Here is a 17449-nt window from a genome sequence, read left to right as displayed (position 1 = left end):
AAACAACTGTCTGCCAGCGGTGAGATCGCGACAACGGAGGCCAGCAGCGAAGAGATGCAGTTGACTGTATGCTGAGCAGCTCATCGACGATCCGGGAGCAGTGCAACGAGCCCTGTGTGATGACTGGTTGCCTGCAGCGGAACGACTGCGCTGGACTCTTGGCTGCGAGGTTTGGTGAGTGCGGGACTTTCTTCTTCTGAGCTTTGCCAGGCTTTTTGTTAGTGTCAGAAACAAAGCTGGTAATTGTGGTTGTCGTTGCTGCCGGGTTAGTTTGCGGCAAGACAATAGTAAGCAGTAGAGAAAGCAGCATTCAGAGCAGCCATGGATTTGAAGTCGTTGCGCAAACCGAAATTGTTGGAGCTTGCAAGAGAGTTGGGTCTGGATGTCTCGGACAAACTCAGAAAACCAGAACTGATAAAGGCTATTCTTGAGTTAGAGGCTGAGGATGACGAGCTGTCGGAATGCCTTGAGACCATTGAAGAGAGGGAGACTGCAAAAAGACAGGAGCGCGAACTTAAAGAGCAAAAAGAAAAAGAAGAGCGCGAACTTAAAGAACAGAAAGAAAAACAAGAGCGTGACCGTCAACACGCTTTGGAAATGAAGCGTCTTGAGGTAGAGATGGAACGCGCTCGTAATGGAAGTCAGGCACACGGTGCAGGAGAACGCGTATTGTTCAAAATGACTGACCTGATGCGGCCGTTTAAGCTTGGAGAGGACATTGGTTTGTTCCTGGTTAACTTTGAGCGAACGTGCGAGAAGCAGGGGTTCTCTCGGGAAACGTGGCCACAGCGCTTGCTCACTTTGTTACCCGGCGAGGCGGCCGACGTAGTCGCTCGCTTGGATAGAGAGGAGGCAGAGGATTTCGACACAGTGAAATCGAGTCTTCTAAAAAAATACCGGCTGTCTGCGGAGGCGTTCCGTCGGAAGTTTCGGGAAAATGAGAAAGGCAAAAGTGAGTCATATACAGAGTTTGCGTATAGGCTTATGTCGAACATGCAGGAGTGGCTCAAAGAAGAGAAAGCGTTTGGTGACCACGATAAAGTTCTGCAGTGTTTCGGGCTAGAACAGTTTTATAGTCGGTTACCGGAGAACGTGCGATACTGGGTCTTGGATAGGCCAGACGTTTGTACGGTGGCTAAAGCCGCTGAGCTAGCCGAGGAGTTTGTGACGCGTCGGGCTCGCGGAGCTAAGGACGGTCAAAAGGGTGAATTTGGCTCGAAGTTTGAGAGGCCGAAGTTCACACCCATGAGATTAAAGGGGGACACGCGTAGTGAGGATGCGAGCGAAAGCAGTCCGACCAAACGTAAAGAGACGGCGGCAGCCAAACGCAGAAAGCGGTTCGGGATGAGGCGAGCGCGCGTTTGTTATACGTGCCAGAAGCCGGGTCACTTTTCGGCGCAGTGTCCGGAAACAACACCAAAAGTTGTGTTTTTTTCAATAGGCAGCACTGACGAGAACATGAAGCTTCTCGAGCCTTACATGCGAGACCTCCTCGTGAACGGGAAAGAGTGCCGAGTGCTTCGCGATTCCGCAGCTACGATGGATGTAGTTCACCCGTCTTATGTAGAACCCCATATGTTCACGGGCGAGTGCGCATGGATCAAGCAAGCCGTGGAAGCTCATAGCGTGTGTCTGCCGGTAGCAAAAGTGCTTATTGAAGGACCTTTCGGAGCGCTTGAGACGGAGGCGGCAGTGTCATCTATGCTGCCACCCCAGTACCCGTACCTATTTTCAAACAGGTCCGATCACCTCCTGCGCGAGAAGGGGCTTTTGTTTGGTGAAGCTAGTGTTCAGGCCTTAACCAGATCGAAGGTTCGGGAGCTCGCTGCAAAGGCGGTAGTTGCGGGGCCGACGTTATCAAACAACGAAAAAGGGTCAGAGGCGCAGCAAGCTGATATTCAGAGCACGCCCGAACAGAATAAAATTGAGTCTGTAGCGTTGAAGGCGCCAGATACTGGAGAGGAAAATCCCGATTCGGGAAAGTTAGAAGAGCTATCTACTGATTTGCTCATCGCGCCTACGTCAGACGGACTTGATAGGTTGCTAAAAGTCAGCCGGTCGGCTTTGATAGCCGAGCAAAAAAAGGATGGCAGCCTGGAAAACGTGCGCTGCAATGTCAAAGAAGGTATCGCCAGGAAAACTGCGCGTTTTGTGGAAAGAGGTGGAGTCCTGTACCGGAAGTATCTAGACCGCAGAGGAGTGGAGTTCGATCAGCTGATCGTTCCTCAATGCTATCGTCAGGATCTGTTGCGCTTGTCGCATGGGGGTTCGTGGTCCGGACACCTAGGAGTTAAGAAAACTAAGGACCGTCTCTTGCAAGAGTACTATTGGCCAGGGTGTTTTCGGGACGCAGACCATTTCGTGAGGACATGTGACACTTGTCAGCGGGTGGGCAAACCAGGGGACAAATCGAGGGCGCCGTTGAAATTGGTACCTATCATTACGGAGCCTTTTAGACGGCTCGTTATTGATACAGTGGGACCTCTGCCGGTAACAGCCACGGGGTACAGACACATTTTGACTGTGATCTGCCCAGCGACAAAGTTCCCTGAAGCAGTGCCGCTTAAAGAACTCAGCTCAGTTGAGATAGTTAATGCACTACTGTCCATATTTGCGCGAGTTGGTTTTCCTGCGGAAATCCAATCAGATCAGGGCACAGTGTTTACTAGCGCTTTGACGACAACTTTTCTCGAAAGGTGTGGGGTAAAGCTGTTACACAGCTCAGTGTACCACCCACAGTCGAATTCCGTTGAGAAGCTCCACTCCGTCATGAAGCGCGTGTTGAGAGCGTTGTGTTTTGAACATCGAACTGACTGGGAGCTGTGTCTGCCTGGGGTGATGTTTGCTTTAAGGACCGCGCCGCATGCGGCTACGGGGTTTTCGCCAGCTGAACTGGTGTACGGTCGCTCGCTTCGATCTCCGCTTCGCATGCTTCGAGAATCGTGGGAAGGTAGGGGCGACGACCCAGTCGTGGTGGAGTACGTGCTTAAGCTCCTCGAACGCTTAAGAAGGGCACAGGAGTTGTCAGGTGAAGCAATGACAAAGGCCCAGCAGAGGGCCAAGGTTTATTATGATCGGACAGCCAGGGCCCGTCGCTTTGAGGTGGGCGATGAGGTCATGATATTGCGCACATCGCTAAACAACAAACTAGACGTGCAGTGGGAGGGCCCCGCACGAATTGTTCAGAAACTGTCGGACGTTAACTACGTGGTAAGTCTGCCAGGAAAGCGGAAAGCACAGCAAGTTTACCACTGTAATCTGCTCAAACCTTATAGACAAAGGGAAGCAGTGGTGTGCATGATGGTAAACGTTCCTGAAGAGCTTCCGGTCGAGCTTCCGGGACTAGGCTCAGTGACGAACAGGGAAGACACCGGTCAAGTCATTAGTGACCTTATCAGTAAAGCACCGCTGTCGCCTGAGCAGAAAACCGAACTACACCAGCTATTACAAGAGTTTCAAGGTCTGTTCTCTGAGAGGCCTGGTAGGACTTCTGTACTTACTCATGATATAGAACTTACCTCCCCAGAGCCAGTACGATCCAAGGCGTATCGGGTGTCACCCCGCCAGAGCGATATTATGGAGGCTGAGGTAAAGAAAATGCTACAGCTCGGTGTTATTGAGGCAGGTGAGAGTGATTATACCTCCCCTTTGATTTTAGTTGAGGTACCGGGCAAGGAACCTCGTCCTTGCGTCGACTACCGCAGGCTTAATTCCATCACTAAGGATCAAATTTATCCGATCCCTAACATCGAGGAGCGCCTTGAGAAAGTTAGTAGCGCTCAGTTTATTTCCACCCTAGATCTTGTCAGGGGTTATTGGCATCCACTTACAGAAGAGGCTAGTAGGTATGCGGCGTTCATTTCACCAATGGGAACATTCCGTCCTAAAGTGTTGAGTTTTGGTTTGAAGAACGCGCCATACTGTTTTTCAAGTCTCATGGATAAAGTGTTGCGGGGACAGCAAGAATTCGCTTTACCGTATCTAGACGACGTAGCGATATTCTCCGCATCCTGGTCTGAGCATATGACACACTTGCGGGCAGTGCTAACCCGCCTGCGCGAAGCAGGCTTGACAGTAAAGGCTCCTAAGTGCCAGTTAGCACAGGCCGAGGTTGTCTACCTCGGTCACGTGATTGGTCAGGGTCGTCGCCGCCCCTCTGAAATAAAAGTGGCCGCTGTGCGGGACTTTCCGCAACCGCGCACCAAGACCGATATTCGGTCGTTCTTGGGTGTCGCCGGCTACTATCAGAGGTACATCCCTAGGTACTCTGATATCGCGGCTCCCCTGACGGATGCTCTAAGAAAGACAGAGCCTCAAACAGTCGTCTGGGACGAGACAAAGGAAAGAGCTTTTAGCGCCCTAAAGAGTGCCCTAACAAGCCAGCCTGTGCTACGATCGCCAGACTATACAAAAGGGTTCATTGTTCAGTGCGATGCTAGTGAGCGAGGCATGGGCGTTGTACTGTGCCAACGGGAAAATGGAGAAGTAGAACACCCCGTCCTGTATGCTAGTCGTAAGCTGACCAGTCGTGAGCAGGCGTATAGCGCCACCGAGAAAGAGTGTGCGTGTCTCGTGTGGGCCGTTCAGAAATTGTCATGCTATCTAGCCGGCTCGAGGTTTATCATTGAGACGGATCACTGCCCTCTCCAATGGCTGCAGACCATCTCTCCCAAAAATGGCCGCCTCCTGCGCTGGAGCCTCGCTTTACAACAATATTCCTTTGAGGTGCGTTACAAAAAGGGGAGTCTCAACGGTAACGCCGATGGCTTAAGTCGAAGCCCCTAACGTAGGAATCAGCCTCAAAATTGTTTGTTACTGATGTTTTTCTTCCTGAGGCAGGATTTTTTTTAACATATTGCTTTTGTTTAGTGTTTCAAAGTGATGATATGCTTTCTAGTGCAATTTTTCAATTTGTGGACGCGTTCTGAGTGATGCTAGACTACTGTAAGGAACTAGGCAGTGGTATAAAAAGGGGAAAGAGCCTGGCAGGGCTTAGTAAGGGTTGTGCCGTGCTTGCTGACTGAGCGGTTGAGTTTCAGCGTAGTTCTAACGCTTGCCGGGAACGAGAACAAAAATGTGAACTCTCCCGAAGTCACTTTGCAGTGTCCCGTGCGAACCTGAACGAGAGAACGAGGCCTTCTCTGTGCGCTGCGCTCAAGAAACGTCGAGGGACGCCCGACTTCGGTTATGAGCATCATCGAGCGACATCCCTCCGGACAGCGGATGCAGTCCCCTGTCCATCGGGATCTCCTTCCCCCGGCGGGGCGGTCTGTTGCGTTTCGCCTGCGACACGTGGTTTTGCCGGCGCGACTGCGGCGGGGCGGCAGACATTTTGGCCCGATCGTCGTCGCCGCAACGCTCATCGGCAGGTGTTTCCAGGCGCGACTGCGGCGATGCGACCGCAAAGGATCACCCTCGCATTCCAGTCATTGTGCCGGAACCAGGCGCTGCGAAAGCAGGGATCATCCTCTCATTACAGTCATTGTGCCCGACCGGCAGCGCTACAACAGGGTGCTACGAGATCGTGCTCGACATGGTGCTACGGCATCGCTACAACAGGGTGCTACGAGATCGTGCCCGACATGGTGCTACGGCATCGCTACAACAGGGTGCTACGAGATCGTGCTCGACATGGTGCTACGGCAGCGCTACGACAGTGTGCGTCACCATTAGCCCATTGTACATTCACGTGCTCGTCTTTTGAGGGGTTCCTTCTTGCCCTCAACTGCGAGAGTATAAAAACAGCTGCCCCCGGACGCCAAAAGGAGGGCTCCGATTTCTTCTGTTGAGTGAAGTGCTCTCCCGTCTCTCTACTTCGGTCAAACCTGACCACCAACTCTTTGCGATGTTAAAATAAACAAGTTGTTTCGTTGTTACCAGTCGACTCATGCTTTGCCGGGACCTTCGGATGCTTCCAGTTGTACCCCAGGCCGCCAGGCCAACGCTACCCTTGGGGCTTGCGACCCAGGTACAACCACGGGCGTCAGCGCCGAGTTCCCAACAGATCGTACCAGCGGTGCGATCCAAACATCTGGTGGCAGCGGTGGGATCCAAACAATACCCATTGAATTCCTTTCACTTTTATTGTTTGCCTGTTTATTTTGTTATATCGATACCGAGCGTAATCTCGTTCCACACGATGACGTTCGTGCACGCCAAGCGCAATTGTTCATCACGGTTTATCTCTTTCACGTTGTCGTTTTCTTTCGTTTCTTTTTTGTTCTTTAGTGTCATTATCTTTAGCTTTCACATTTTCCCGGAACACGCGCACGCGGACTGCGGCTTTCGGTACACCCAGTTCGCGTCTCCACAGTCTTTCCTTACGCGGGCGCCAGTTTTATGTGTTTCCGGCTTCGACGGTGGATCGAAATTCGACATCCGGCTTCGGATCAGCAGTTGGCTCCAGGATATTGCGGAGGGAGTCGGAGAGGGTCCTAGGGAGGTGGGTGGCAGAGACGGTCGAGACTTTTGACTCCCTCTCCCCCCCCCCCTCGACGACTACGGGTCCGAGCCATCTGCGAGCCCCACAGCTCGATCGGTTTCCTTCCTTGATCCTTCGATCATAGGCTTGGAGCTCAGAAGGAAAAGTGGTTTCGTTCCTGCTCCTTCGACAGCTTCCATTCTTATTACCTCCTCTCCCTCATCGACCCCCCCTCTTGATGGCGTTCTTTCGTGCGACTCTAATGCCTCCTCGCCACCTTTTTTTTTTTTTTGCGTTAAGCGGTTCCCGCGCGGTCACGGAAGACTCCCATCACGAGCTTGGCGCGGTTGCTGCCTCGACTATGGATTTGGCGATCTCTCGATTCGCATTAAACTGTAACTCGTGCTTCTTTAGACCTGGCTTTTTACGATGGCTCAGCCTACTATGGCGTTCTGCCGCTGCGTACGAGGTCGAGGGTTCGATTCCTGACTCAGCGGCTGCATAGCGATGGGAGCTGATTTCAAAAGTGCATCGTCTACCCTGCTTATGTTCAATGAACCTCTCAGGTAATCAAAATTATTCCGAAGCTTCAACTGGTTACATCCCCATGTGACACAAAAGGTACAGAATCCATAAACCCCTCGAAATATCATTGCGTAAACATAGCATTCGTCGCTGTGACGCCGCTGCGTGCACGTCTCACACTGCACATGCGCCTGGTTTGGAGCTCGCATTTAAACACAGCTTGCTAGTTCCGTAGTGCATAAGAATAGAAATTGCACGAAAATAAATTTGTGACCGTTGCGACGCCAGAATATAAACGTTCCGAACGATTAGACGTTGCGTAGGGATGAAAGCAAGCACAAATGTATTGCCGTTGGCATTATAGCATTTAGTTATTCACTTGAGTTAAGCCTTGCTTCATGTTAATTCTAACGTGTGCATTGGATCTGCGTAATTTTTCTTTTAGTTTTCTGGGCCACGATTTTGTAGCGATGCCTTTTCCGATGCTATTCCTTTTCGTGCTTTTCGCGCTTTGTAAGTGGCCAGAGCGACGCTCCGCCAGCAGCTTCAGTGGGATTAGGCGGCTGTCAATGGCGTACTATAACAGTGGCATAGAATTGAGTGGGAAGGCATCGCTCCAAGATCGCGGCTCTGTTCTCGATAAGGGGGCGCTGCAATATATCCCCCCTTATCCAGAGCATTGAACCACTCCCGAACAGCGCTGTCGTGTACCATGCAGGCAGATTAACACCAAAATGTGCTGTCATTCTCGCAAGCCTCATTTTCTTCCTCTCTTTTTATTTTTTTCGCAGTGTTTTTCGTCGATGAACGGCCACCGTATTCTTCGTTGCGACTGCGTCATGACTCTTCTGCTGTGAAGGTGAGTGTCCCATTTCCAGCGCTTCGTGTTCTGTGTATTGACATCTTAATTTCCAACTACTTATGTGATGAAAGATGCACGCCGAGTGGTCATGACACTGGCTTTTCATGTAGGACTACAAGCCTGGGTTCAAGGATGCCGTAGGCATCCAGAAAGAAAATTCAGATCGATCGTACCTTCCTCCCTCCCGCCCTTTTCCCAATACGTCCCAATTCCACACCTTCTCATATTGGCCTAAGTTCTCACGAACAATGATTTATAAGACCTAATGCACTGAACATGGCGAAAATTGCAGACTACGGGACAAGTGACATCTGTTTCCGGTGAAGTTAGTGATTTGTAACCTCCGTGCTTCACTTGTTTTATAACTTGCTGATTTTCAACAATTTTTGAAGAAAGAAAAATGTACGAGGCACGAACGAATCAAATATCTGCTTCCTACAGTTGCTAGCACTTAACTTTATCTCACAAATGCAACAAACTTTCAATCAAATCTGTCCTGCGGCTGTCTGATAAGAGCATTTCTGCGTTCTTCATGTTATTCGACATATAGGGAAATCTCAACATGGTGCCGCGCTAAAGCTTTCTCTTAAGAAAACACTTTATTTAAAAAAAATGGCACATGGCTATGCAAACTTTATTGACGTATCGGAGTTCCGTAACACTGCACTGCGGAACACTTTCTGAACTGCTCGGAACGCGACACCTTATTACCAACTCAGCTCCGTTGTACGTTCTAAATTTTCTTAGGTATAGGACACCTGCAATAAAATAATATGCCAATTTTACCGCCAGCGTTTCTGGTCGTAATGATTTAACAAATTTCCTGTAAGAGTCGCGTTCTGTCTTCCTGCTGTCGTCAACACGTGATGTTTCTGTTTCTGCAATTCTTCATTCGTGATTTCATACACACAACTCAGTAGCAAAGGTATCGATCTAAGCGAATGATAAAACAAGTTCCTACGGTCGTCAGACCCTAACTAAACTTTGTAAATAGCTTTATTCTGGATGTGTGTGCTTGTTTCTTGCTGTTCTGTGTCGTGTTATTACTTTGTACTGTATTATATTTATCACTCGGCACCTGGAGTAAAATGCTAGGCGAGAAGCCAGACTAACATCTCCTTGTTATCAATAAAGTCTGTACATATCGTTCTCTCTCTCTCTCTCTCTCTCTCTCTCTCTCTCTCTCTCTGAACAAGTTGTGTAATTCTGGTATCTCGTCTCCGCACGAGAGGTTCAATCAACCGGCATGGCGATTTCGTCTCTGTGACACACTGTCGCGCCAAAAAAAAGAAAAATGCTTCCTTACCTGTGAGTTACACTGTACCGTCTGTCTCTATAAAACGGGAGCAGACGACAAGGTACGAAACTCATGTCGCGAGTGACGAACCAAACCGAGCAGACGACGAAAGCTCCACAAATTATTGCTCCGTCGTCTTAAATTACAGCCTAGTAGCTGCTCCTTTTTTATATTTCGTGCCTACCTTTTTCTATTTCGTAGAGAAATAGAAAATAGTCTTTCGAGCGTTAACGCTTACTTCACCGTGTGTTCGCACTTTCTTAAAGGGATCCGCAAAGCAGAAAAACGAAAACGCGTGTCGACGCTTTTGGCACGGCCTTACAAGCAATGACCAAGCAGCTAGGCGGAGCAAAACGGGAAAAAGAAAAGCCAACTTTTGGATCCTCATATCTGCCTTTTCCACGAAAGAACTCTCATTTTCCAATTTCCTTACAGCTTTCTCATCTCTCGCCCGCTGCAACAGCTTCACTTTTCTTTTTTTTTTCGGGAAGTCGAGTTTTTCGATCTTCTCTTTTACACGCGTGAGGATTTTCGTCCGACGTTAGTCCTGGCGCTCGTTTCGCGAGCTGCACATCTTTTCGCGGCTGTCCTATCGCATGTACTCTCTCTGTTCAAGATTGTGTTTCGTTTTTCGTAATATATTTTCTTCCTTTGAAATATCGTTCATTTTTTTCCTCTCGCAACCGTCGTCTTACGACAGCCTCCTCTGTCTCAAAGCCGAGCCGAACCCCGAGGTATAAGGAAAAAAGGGGGAAGCCTAGAGGAAAAGGGGAGAAAGGAGCTAGAGTGGCGTTTGTACATAGTGTGCTACCGGGAAAAGAAACCCCTCTCCCATATTTCCCCAATGATTCGCTTCCTCTTCATAGTTTTCATCTCTTTTGACAAGCCTAATTTATCACTCGACTTCCCTCGACTCCCCTTTAAACGTCTTTCAGCGATGCCTCCTTCCCGTTTCTTCATCTTTTTTTCCACAGCTGCCTTTTCGTTTTTGAGTAAGCCACGTTGTCGTAGGCGATGCTCTCGGTGACAGCTACTCGACGTCATTTTTTCCCCTCCGCAAAACTCGTGCTCGGTGAGATTCTGGCTCCTTTCATCCCCCAAATCCTCCCCCTTCCCGCACCTCTGCACGAAGCCTCTACTTCGCCTTTTTCCCCTCGTTTTTCTGCAGGCCTTATCACTTTCGCTCTTGTACTCGTGGCGATGTACGTGTTTAGTCGAGTGTCGCGTGAAGATGGAGCTTGCGTAATTTGTAAATGGTCGGTTGCAACATTACGCAACTGTAGAGTCATCGCTGTGCGCTACTTAATGAAGCGTATGCATAATGAATCCAAGATTAGGTGACGGCGTGACTAATCGTCAGCAGTGATAAACTATTTACTAGTGCTACCTTACCTTATCTCACCATTAGCTGTTTTGAGGAACGCAACGTAAAAAAAAAAAGAACGCTAGGCAAGCACTCCTGAAGAGAATAAATGCGACGTTGTTCATCAGAGGCGCGGTCGCAATAGACTAGGGCAAAATGTATCGATTTTTACATCAGCATCACGGCAGTGTAAAACGTTCATGAGGCTACAGAGAGGTTAATTCATCTGTACATGTTGCTGCATAGATGGCCTATTTCGGCGAAGCTATCTGGACAACTATGTCGTTGTACTGTGGCGTGGGGTCCTGCAGCAAAAGTAAATGAATTGGAAATGTTGAATCCAGATTGAAAGCAGCCGCTAAGAGGAAGAGGACTAAGAGAACTTCCGAGGAAGAATTTTGCTCCAGGCTGTGCACTCTGCGTTTTAGTTTGTATTACTCTGAATCTTTCTTTTTATGTATGAAAATCGGAATGTGTGGGGCTTTGTAGGGCCGCACAATGGCCCAGATACTTTATTCAAATATCCAAATCTCCGTGTGCCCGAGCTGCTCTTTTTCTCGTGCGTTAACCCAAACTCGCGCGTGCGTTTGGCGGTTGAGCGCGATTTTGTATGTGTCAGCAAAACGACAAAATTAGAGGGGGCTACACTGTAAAATAATTTACGCGCTTAAAAGTGAAAAATGGTGTAAATGTGTTTATAACTCGCACCCTAAGGGTGTGAGCTATATACACATTTACACCCTTTTTCACTTTTAAGGGTGTAAATTAAAAGGGTGCGAGTTATAGACACATTTACACCCTTTTTCACTTTTAAGGGTGCAAATTATTTTATTGTGTATACCGATTCTTTTAGGGTGTACGTGCTGGGAACTAAAAAAGAATCTGAATTGTGGGGTTTAACGACCCGAAACTGCACAGTGGTTAATGAGGGACGCAGTAGTAAAGGGCTCCGCATTAATTTTGATCACCTGTAATCGGCGACAACGTGAGGATACCGTACAAACTCCACTTGCAAAAAAAAAAAAAAAAAAAGAACGCAGCGCAGTTTCTTTCCACCTCTGAAAGATAAGCCGAACCAACTGAGAGTCCGTTAAACGACTTTGCTAATGCAAAGGTTGAGCTAACTGAGGAACAAAAGCTCGTTGTTTCAAGCTAAAATATAATCTTCCGATGAGCACTGACGTCAGTATCGCCTATAAAGCTTGCCAATATGTTCAGGCCTCATCCAAAAACCATTGACATAAAGACAGATCTGTACGGGTAAGATAGACGTTTTAAACGCGCAAAACCGCTTGGTGCCATGGAAATGAGCGAAGCTAATTATGTGCTGGCGCATCTAGAGTCATGAATTACGAGGCTGGCAATGTTTTTCGCATGTACATTGTAGTAGTGTTTCTGAAGTGGAAGTGAAAAAGCCACTGTCAAGAAGACAGAATTTAATGTTTTGTTTGCTCCTTCGTTTTTTTTGTTTATATGCAGCACGATGTATTGCACGTGCGATACGTTATATTGTAGTGAATGTATGCACCGGCACTGATACATATACCACAGTTATACGCGCGCATACGGGTGAATAAATTTCCTTGTGATCTATGCAAATTGGTTTTCAGTTGAACAGCGTACGCATAACCTTTTTGATGCTTATTTTGTCACCGACTATAGGGTTTTTCTAACGCGTACCAATTAAACCAAATGCGTGAGTGTCATTTCTTTCTTTTCGTTCTCTTTCTTTCTTTCTTTTCTTTTTTTTTTTTTACGTTTCGTGCCCATTGAGATACGGCCACCGATTGGAAATGGAGCCCTTCACTTCCTGAACAGCTGCTGGATCACGCCATAGCCATATCCCTCTCCTTCGTCGGCGGGTCAGATCGAGTTAGCGCTTATTATGGCTATCGCAATCTATTGTTTAGCATATGTTCGCTTCAATCATGTTAAGTGACTTCGCTCGCCCGGGATTGTGCTTGCAAGTTTCTTCGAAATATCTCGCACGGTCTCGTTCTTTCGGTACTGCTCCTTTTCAGTTACGGTAAATCAGGCTACCCATTTCGCTTCTTCTAAGCAAATTAGGCCCGCGCTCAAGCGGTACTGAAGCTACGGGGCTGTAAAACTCTTCAAAGGTAAACCGCGCGCTTAATGTGACGGCCGTTTTTTTTTCCTTTTTTTTTCATATGTACACGGAAACACGATTTGCGCAAGCCGGCGTTATGCAGCGAAGCCTCCCGTTTTCCTAGTCTTGGTTGGTATATATACACAATTTGCGGGCCCCGACAGAAATCGTTGTTCCGAGAAAAATGGACGTGTTCCCAGAGAAATATGAGCTGCCACTGCACAATTGTTCATGCCCATGTTTTGATGTTCCTTTATTTCTTTTTATTCTTCCTTTCGCACGTAATAGGTCTCTCTTTTCTCACGTGCGTAGCTATACTTCCTTTCATCAGTTCTGTTCAGTGTAGCCAAAGGTATATGCGGACCGTGCCAGCCGCTAAGCAACGAATACTCCCATTTAAATGTCGGCATAAAAAATACCTGGCCTTTCTGTTCACTTTTTTTTTATGTCTTCAGTACGCATTCGGTTGAGTTGCAGTAGAATAACATGCATTATTCTTATAAGGGCCGGCCGTGTGAGCCAAGAATAGCTCTGATCGAGCTCTGTTAAACAGTTAAACAGTAAAGCTTGCGACGATGGTTTTTCTACAATGAAATTATACAATGCAAGTTATCCTAATCTAGGTCTTCGTGAGGGATTGAGTATAAAACACGAGACATACTTGACATTAGCAGTTACAGCAAGTTGAGTTCTACTGCAAGTGACTTTACCTTATCCGTGCGTTTCAGGGTTAGAAAAAAAAATGAACAAAATCAATCAATGCAGGTACTTGTCGATACAATAGTGCACGCTTTTAGAATATTACGCCCACGTATTACACAATAGACTGAAGTGAACGCATGGCACAAAGGCTCGTTGACTCTTTTCTTTGTGCGCGCAGGTAAGCGTATAACACGTTTCTTATCGCCTACTTGTTCTTCCGATAACAGTGAAAAAATGTTCGTTTATCGATTATGTTTGTCGTCCTAGCTCAAAACGGAGGGCTTTGCGAGACACGGTGTTGTCTCCGGATCAGTTATCGCCAAGCCGTGTTATTTAACGTGCACCCGAACGTCGTTAAACGAATGCTTCAGTATAGTCCGCCCCCATCAAAATGCTGCCGCTACCCTGACAAAGGCTGTCAAAATTCTGTTGCCTTTGAGGCAATTTTCTTACTTCAATCGACTTTCTGTTGAAACACAACTGATTAGTCATGCGCGACTTCTTGCAAGGTCTTTGCCGGCTGTCGACCCTGCTGCCAGTTGCATTGGTTTCAGTGTATATAAAGTTAGGTGTCCCCTTCAAGACTGCATTATACATTGTGCTTCCCGCGTCTTCCGTGCGTCTCGTCTGACGTAGTTAGTTAACCCTATTTCAGTTTATGTGCGCCGTTGATTCTTCCGCGAAGCTCCCGTTAAGCAGGTGTCGAGCACGGGATGAGTGTAGTATGTATGGTTATGAGCCCTGCCCCTGGGTTTGCTTCCAGATTGGTTTAGCACGATGTGTAGGCTTGACCGCACTGCACGAAGTTCCTTTGGGGCCGCGCCTTCCGATTGTTGTGGCGCCCCGGCGTGCTTCCTTCTCGTTCTCACCGTGTAAACGCAGTTGCTCGACATTGGAGCGCTCTCTCTCTCTCTCTCTTGTCATGGTTCTTTTTTTTTTTCCTTTTTGCGTCCTCAGCGTTGTTGCCCTCGAGGCAGTGATAAAATGACAGAACGAAAATAAAAATAAACATGCAATGGATATACCGCGCCCGTTTCCATGGACGACCATTCGACAAAGGCACGAAGTTTTCGTCAAGCTGACTAAAAACACGCTAATTTTAGCGACTTTGTTGGTAAGTTGCCAACATTGGTTTATGACAGAAAAGGGCAGAGGCTTGGGCTAGTTTTGTAGCCTGATTGCTGGCAAAACTGACGCGGCGCGGAAGACAGGAACAGGAAAAGAAAGACGCGCACTCAGCTCTGTTTGTCTTCTCTGTCCCCGTCATGTGCACTGTGCCGTTTTGGCGCTGGTTTATAGTCCCCCTGTGCATCATGGATGTCCACAGCACTCCTTGCTACAGCAATTTGTTCTAAATTTCATGGATATATATGTTTTGCGCACTCATCCAGCGACTGATCTTAGGCGTCTATGTTCGGTTACGTTGCCGTATAGCCGCGCCCTCTGTGGTTCATCGACCCATTGACTGCTCATCACCGTTTCTTGTCGCGATTCGGCCATACCCTTGCGCCATACAGCCCCGTATATCACCATGTGCATCTTCCTTCGGCCATGCATGTTCACTCCTTATTCACATTTCTCTTTCCCTTTCCTTAACCCCGTTGGGGGTGGGGGGTAGCAAACCGTACGCTCGTCTGACGGACCTCCTGACCTTACCTCTCCTTGCTCTCTCTCTCTCTCTCTCTCTCTGCGTCTTCTTTCCTGCAAAGGGTTGATGCTGTTCTGCTGCGCTACGCGCCTGTGGTAGCCGCCAGGGGGCGTCGCAGTCGCAGAAGGCGGCGCTGCGGGCAAAGCGGCAGCGCATCCTGTAAGCAGGCCCACGCGCGTTCTGCTCGCTCGCCGGGGTTCTACCCCGCCTCGTCTTGCGCCCGGGGTCGGTACTAGTCATTAGCGAGCAGAGCGAAGGGCTGCCCGGAGCGATCTTGGCCGAATCTCGGGGCTCTAGCCCTAATCCGATTGGCCGACAAGTCCAGCGCTCATCGGGCTGACAGGAGCACTCGGTCACCGGCATTCGTCTCGCGGTATCCACTACGCTGGTTGCAGCAGCAGCAGCAGGAGCTGCTTCTGCACTGTTATTTCTTGCTCCCGTCTTCAGTGCTTTTTCTTAGCTTCGCTACTGTGAACTTCGATGTCGGAGAAAGGCGTGCACTGATGTAGAAGCTGCAGTGAAGCCGTATGCTTGGCTTTTGCGGAATATTTCTTCCGCCAACTTTCTTTGGTCTCTGCATTTTCTTTGGGAAGTTCACTATGGTCGGTATCCCCAGAGCCGACAGACTGCCTGTAGTCGCCCCGTGGTCTATAGATTACAATAGTGTGTGAAACATACCCCAATCGATGTACGCAGTTCTAAACCTGATATACAAACCTCTAACACGTACCGACTATGTAGAACAACAATTAATTTCCCAAACTTCACACCACACATAAATTTCGGTGCTCGGTGCACAAAATTGCATAATATTACTTGTTGCGTGGCATTGCTGTAAAAACACTTGTGTGTTTCATATAGCATTTACTTAACCACTTCGCCAAAGCTTCGCTTCACGTGGATTCCAGCATATGCCTCATATCTGCAGAAATATTTTTTTACGATAAATCAAAGTATATAAGGAGTCGCATATACATCTGTAAATGCGTCGGTGAGTGTATGATTGAACACCTGCCGGAATATTATATTTAGCTTTCAGCGCGGAAGGTAGAACCGCTTTTGACGCCGGAGTCAGACGTGTGACGTTGAGTAAATTGCAATTCAACATCTTTTCGCCCCCTCAACAAATCAGTAGAAGCGTCTAACACGCCTTAAGTATTATTTCTTCAGTTGACACGATTTCGCTCAGCGTTTATTTCATATTTTATGTTATTTGCTCTCACCTACGCTGCATTAATCACTCCTAATATGGCCCCATACGGGGCAGCAGTATTTTAAGACAGATGGACGGACCGACGATTTCCAATATTGTCGTATAAATCGTGGCTTATAGAAAAATTGGCAGTGGCTTAGCTCGGCTATGCCAGGATATACGTAGCGAAAGCTAAGCCTTGCTTAATCTCGATTGCAAGTCCAGGTTGGTTTGGTTGTCTAGCTATGTTGCGGCGTTTCGCCAGTCGTTCGGCGCGCTGTTCGTCTTTTCCTGGGCGATTCGTTTCCTCTTCATCTCGTTAGGATGTCGATTCCAGGACTCCTCCTGCTTATCAGAATTGTCGCGGTCCATACTGCCGCCTCAACTGTGGTTGCGGCGCACGCGATCTCTCCTTTTCAATCCTCCGACATGTTATCAGGCATGCGACGCAGCTGGCGAAGCGAGCGGAGGCGAGCGCAACGACGAGGAATGCCGTGTGACGTCATACCAAACGGCGGTTGCGATAAGGCGCGGCTCTGCGCAGCGGCGGAACACCTGAGGCTCGGTGCTACTAGTGGCGCATGCGCAATAGTGACTACGGAGCGAGAGAAATATCCGCGGCGAGGCGCGCGTTGTGACGTCGTGTGCCTCCTCAGAACACCGCCACGGCGAAATCGCAAGTTCGCGGCCAGTAAAGCTTTCGCTTTAAAAAAAACAACAACGAAAGAAGGCTTTGCCCTTATTCTCTTGCAGGGCTAGGTAAGGACACACGAATGTGACAATATCGGAAGGGTCACGCGGCGTCTTTAAGCGGGAAAGAGACGCGACTTTTCGTCGGCGAAGAAGAGTACGTCGAGCGAAACCGGAACGCCTCCGCGCTCCTCGCGACACCCACCGAGGTCCTGTGCTGCCCGGTGCGGCCGCTGCGCCGGAGAAAATGTCTCCCCCCGAACGTGCCGGGAAATTTTGATGTCCTGTGATTACAGCGCAATGATGGAGGGCCGGTCTCTCCCTTCAGCAGTCCCGTCACACGACCCTCCGGTCATCGGCGCGTGCGAGGCAACCCCCCCCCCCCCCCCCGCCTCCGTTTTCTATTTCCCGGACCCGGGTCGCTTTCGTCGCCGCTGCCTAGAGGTTAATGAAAGATACTACGCTGGTACACACACGTCGGGAATCCTTGCTGCGTTCCTTTTCTCTGAGCTGCTTGGATACTTGCCTTTTCACGTTATGTTTTATTTATCTTTTCTTGGAGATTGGGGCCGATTTCGCTTCGGCATAGACGCGATGCCTGTTGTAGCTATGTTTACTTCCCGTTTACTTTTGCTTTGTCTC

General features: G+C 48.7%; 1 protein-coding gene across 4 annotated transcripts in view; it reads left to right on the top strand.

The window, feature by feature from the left end:
- The window catches only part of LOC142560123 (latrophilin Cirl-like), an 848550-nt gene that overhangs the window by 521725 nt on the left and 309376 nt on the right, over positions 1-17449 (top strand). For all 4 annotated transcript variants that reach the window (XM_075671956.1, XM_075671952.1, XM_075671953.1 and 1 more), the window contains one exon: positions 7738-7805. The gene's annotated coding sequence lies outside the window, so the exon portion shown is untranslated. The remainder of the gene's footprint in view (positions 1-7737; positions 7806-17449) is intronic.

Source organism: Dermacentor variabilis, chromosome 10 (assembly GCF_050947875.1).
Source record: "Dermacentor variabilis isolate Ectoservices chromosome 10, ASM5094787v1, whole genome shotgun sequence".
NCBI classification, from domain to species: domain Eukaryota; kingdom Metazoa; phylum Arthropoda; class Arachnida; order Ixodida; family Ixodidae; genus Dermacentor; species Dermacentor variabilis.
Note: the sequence above shows the minus strand (reverse complement) of the source record. Positions and strands in the feature narration are given on the sequence as shown.